The 4926-nt window shown below is 34.7% G+C and overlaps 1 protein-coding gene and 1 long non-coding RNA gene across 11 annotated transcripts in view; both read left to right on the forward strand.

Moving 5' to 3' along the window:
* LOC123976249 (collagen alpha-1(XIV) chain-like) overlaps positions 1 to 4926 on the forward strand; it is a 270666-nt gene that overhangs the window by 203620 nt on the left and 62120 nt on the right. The window lies entirely within an intron of this gene.
* Positions 1 to 4926, forward strand: part of LOC123976253 — a 27456-nt gene that overhangs the window by 20526 nt on the left and 2004 nt on the right. The window lies entirely within an intron of this gene.

Raw genomic sequence — 4926 nt, forward strand, 5'->3', positions numbered from 1 at the left:
AATGACATCCACCATCACTGACCTCAAGGTGATGCTTTAATAATCAAGTTAGTGTCTCTGCAATTACCACAAAAAAAGGCTTGGCTTTAAGTCCAAATTTTTTCACCACTTTAATCTCTATCTGGTCTTCTCTGGAAATGTCAAACGGTGCATTTTTCGCAACCTGCTTGGATTCCGATCATTGCCGCTGGCAGCTACATTTGCTTTTCTTTTTTGGTGTTTTGATTATAAGATATCCTCTGCATTAAGACTTTACATGGACATGCCTGTTGAAGCAAAAAAGTGCAAAATGAATCTGGTATTAAAGCAATCGTACACCAGGTAGGTTAATGGAAAATAGGTGCACCAAAAAGAATGATTCAATGTTGTTAATGCTTTGTTTCTGTTCTGTACCAGATATTTTAGTCACATTGGAAAAAGAACATTTGCGGGCAGAAAGAGACCAGCTCAATATCAGTCTGAACCAGGAGCAAGCCAGAAACATCAATCTCACTGAAGAAAGAGACGACCTACAGACCAGATTAAACATCCTGCAAGGAAAAACACGTCAATTAGAAGATGAACAAAAAAGGATTACGGCTGAGTTAAAAAGTGAGTTTGCTTTTTGAGTCTTGTCCATCTCACTATAACTTGACTATATATTTTTTGGTGTTTTGCTTTTCATATCTCACCTGCCACATTTGTAGAGCGTCATGTCTAAAGTGCTATGCAATTTTTGTCCTGTGATATTGGGTGTTGGTCCCCAGTCTTGTTAATGAGCCAACTTGGCAATAAAATTTAAATATAACAGCTGGTTGACACAAGTTACAGGTAACATGTAAGGTACAGAAAGTCCATTAACAGCTCGGAGCCATTTACATAGGTCAATAAGCTAAAGCACACAAGGCAGGTTAATGGAAAACAGGTGCACCAAAAAGAGGAATTCCAGATTTAATGACTGACAGTGAAATGTACTAAAAGACAGCACTTGACATTGTTTTGTTTCTGTTCTCATATTTTTGTCCCAAAAAAAACCATAATTTTGGTGACAGGAACACAATGGAGAATTTCAAGTCCGACCTGCAGTCATTGCTGTGATGGTAAGATTGACTGTTAAAACACATTTTGATTTTTGTCAAACTGATATTTACTGACTTTTTTCCTTTTTGTCTCCCAATTAGGATACCATCCTTTCTTTGAACACTGTAGATGTTATTAATCAAGGAATCCAATGTTTGAAAGATATGACTAAAAAATACAAAAAATACAATTTCAACATTATTAGCTTTGATCATTTGTTTGATCAGATTATCAGATTGTACTAGAAAGAGCAATACTAAGAGTCCTAAGCTAGTGGGTAAGTAAGTAGTTTGGCACAGCAGTGCCTTGTGCCAAACGCTAATGTTAGCATGCTAACATACTGAAAATGAACATGCTAATGTTTAGCCAATATAATGTTTAGCGTGTTCACCATCTTAGTTTACAAATTTCATTGCAATCCATCAAAATAGATGTTGAGATAATTCTGTCTAGACCAAAGTGGTAGATCAACAAACCGACTGACCGGTTGCGATTACATTGCGATTAACAGAGATGAAATAATTAAGATAAATTTAGAAATGCCTCTAAATTTCAACTAACATGTACAATAGTATTTCACAAAACTTTACAAACGGTTATCAATATTGCTTTAGACGAGAGAGAATCTGAATAATAAAAACAAGTTAAGAGTTAAAAAAACACTGAAACATCCAGTAAAGTAATTTTAGTACCAACACTAAAATCATCAAAGAAATTATCTATGACTTTATGAACCAGATTCAGCCTGAAAATGACCCAGTACAAACGCGTGCTGTAGTTTAAATAGATTTTGTGCAATCTGTATGTATTCAGTTACTTTACTGAGTCACCAGCTCATTATGCAGTCAGCCCCTGGGCCGTACCTGCAACAGATACACACTGCAAGTAAAGGAGCGCTCAGAGGTGGGACCAAAATACAGGTGTGTGGTCAGAGCCGGAACTGTCCAAGACCAACCACTTTGTGCTTGTTTGATTTATTAAACAATAAAATTTGAGTCTCTTTTTCACTGTTTTCTTTTTTGGTCTTTCTTTTTTCAGATTTGTAGAGCATTTGTAATGCTTTGCATATTTGTTTAACGCATCCTGGCCTATTTGTTTAATGTTTTCCTGTCGAGGTGTTCATAGATTAGATGTGACATGCCAATGACTGCAGATGAAAATTAGCTTCAAGCTTACTCTGATATAATTCAAGCAGGTAGTTTATACAAATAGTACATCTTTTATCTACTGGAGTCCATTTCCAGAGAGCTAAAAGGTGTGGGTACTGTACTGTGTTTCTGGAATATGTAACTTTAAACACATCAAAAATGAAGACATCCTCAGACGAGACACCCTAAAAGAGTAGCTATTTGGACGTCTGCCTTAACCATTGGGTTACCAGGTTGCCACAATAACAGGTGTTATAAACACATTCATTTTATTTTTAGTCTATCAAAAGGTTTTATAAACCAAGTAATCATTCAACTACATTTACACCAGTAAGTTTCTTCACACAGCAAGCAGTGTGTGAAAAGAGTGTATCCATATAAGAGTAACAGAGACTGGTCAAATAAAAGTTTGTTTTTAATTAAGATGTTGACAAATATTCAAGCTGCACCACATCTGAGTTTGAACGTCAGATTTGCCAGAGGAGAACAAATTAAATGGGAGTTGGAGATCCCAGAAAATTAAGACCATCACATCCATATTGGATTACAGAAAACTAGTAAGTAACTGCAAAGGAATATTAGAAAAAAGATTACGCAAATGTTTGTATTTGAAAAAAGGCCTAGCAATGAATGCACTAATCATTGTCTCCTAAATATTTATATTATGAGTTAAAACCTCTGTGAATAAGGATCAAACATTAAATAAAGCTAATAAAACAAGAAATTTGTCATGCACAACTAAAACAGATTGGTGCTTGTAGGTCGCAGGATAATTCAATTTTATTTATATAGTGCCAAATCACAACAACAGTTATTGACAGAGCGCTTTTCATAAAAGAGCAGGTCTAGACCGTACTCTATGATGTTATTTACAGAAGCCCAATAATTCCTACCAAGAGCAAGCACTAGGTGACAGAGGCAAGGAAAATATTCTTTTAAGAGGCAGAAACCTCGAGCAGAACCATGGCTCAGGGTGGGCGGCCATCTGCCTCGACCGGTTGGGGTGAAGGAGAAGGCAAGAGAGAGACAGTGTGACACAGTACAGGTAGAGACAGAGCTGCACTTTCTAATCTCATGCCCCAAATATAAAACACTAAGACAAAAAAAACTTTGCAAACATTTCCCAAATATACCCAAAATTCGAATTCATCTCAGACACAAAGAAACTCCCCTATTTACTGGGAGAAATGCCCAAATGTGAAATAATAGGTGCAAAATATGTCTCCTCATGCCACGAAGTGAGGACAACCAGTGGAAACTCAGACTGATAAATAATTGTACAAATTTTCAAATTATTATTTTGTTTTATATTTTAGTAATCGTTTTGTTTTTACATTTGATACTGATTTCTTTTTTTTTAATTTATTATTATTATTTTGTCTATTAATACACACACACACACACACATGTTTACGGTATCTATTTAATTAAAATTTTTAATACATTATAAACACACACACACACGTTACTGTTTCAATTATTTATTTTAATTTAATTTTGAATATATATATTTTTAACACACACACACACACACACACTTACTGTTTTATTTATTTATTTTATTTTTAATATTTTTTAACACCCACACACACCCTTACCGTTTTATTTATTTTATTTTTATTATTTTTTAACACACACACACACACACACACACACACACACTTTAATTACTTTACGCTTTAATTACTTCTTTAATGAAATGTATGGGGTTGATTGTTATGTAGTTTGTATGATGCTTTGGCAATATTGTTGTTATACAGGGAGGGAGGGAGGCAGACTACACAATATTCACACAGAGATACAGACAGTAAAGATAATGTTGCTACTTGCTACTGTTACTGAATGAATAATGGTACAGATATTTATAGTAGTGTTAAAGATAATAATAATAACATAAGACTACAAAAAATCAAACAAGCTACCGCACACTGAAATTACTTTCCCATTGATGTCTCAATTCGTGCACTTCCACACTTCCACTTACTATTTTGAGGGCATAAGTGTGTTCACACTGACAAGTATGGCAAAATGCACTACACTGTGAGTACATGGATGGTGCACTCATAATGGCCAAAGAGTTGAGTGTGGAACGGTGGGCGCTTCTCACCCTCAACGGGTGCCATTTTAGCTACGTAGCAGAAGGGCGGGACCAACAACATGGGAAAAGCGGAAATAGATACATTTGTTTGTCGTATATAGTTTATGTGTTTATTAATTCTCCATACTTCTCAACTATGTTCTGCAATTGGAAAGATGACTAAATTGCCTCAAGGCTATAGGTGACTACATCAATGTGAACAATTAATGTGAAATCTATTGATTAATCTTGATTAATAATAATAAAGTAAGGTACACCCAAAAAAAAAAGAAAAAAAAAGAAAAACCCACCAAAATACTGGAATTACCATACTTTTATAATAATAATAATAATAATAATAATAATCCTTATTTGTAGAGCACTTTTCAAAAACAAGTTACAAAGTGCTTTAACAAGTGTAAAGAATAATACAAAAAAAAGATAAGAGCATGAAAATTTAATATAAAATTAGTAAAATACAATAAAATAAAAGGGATAAAATAAAGTCAAATAAGATCGGGAAAAGCTCTCCTATAAAAGTATGTTTTAAGAAGGGACTTAAAAGAGTTCACTGACTCAGCCGACCTGATTTCCTCGGGCAGGCTGTTCCAGAGCCTCGGGGCCCTGACAGCAAACGCTCTG

Source organism: Micropterus dolomieu, linkage group LG09 (assembly GCF_021292245.1).
Source record: "Micropterus dolomieu isolate WLL.071019.BEF.003 ecotype Adirondacks linkage group LG09, ASM2129224v1, whole genome shotgun sequence".
Taxonomy (NCBI): Eukaryota; Metazoa; Chordata; class Actinopteri; order Centrarchiformes; family Centrarchidae; genus Micropterus; species Micropterus dolomieu.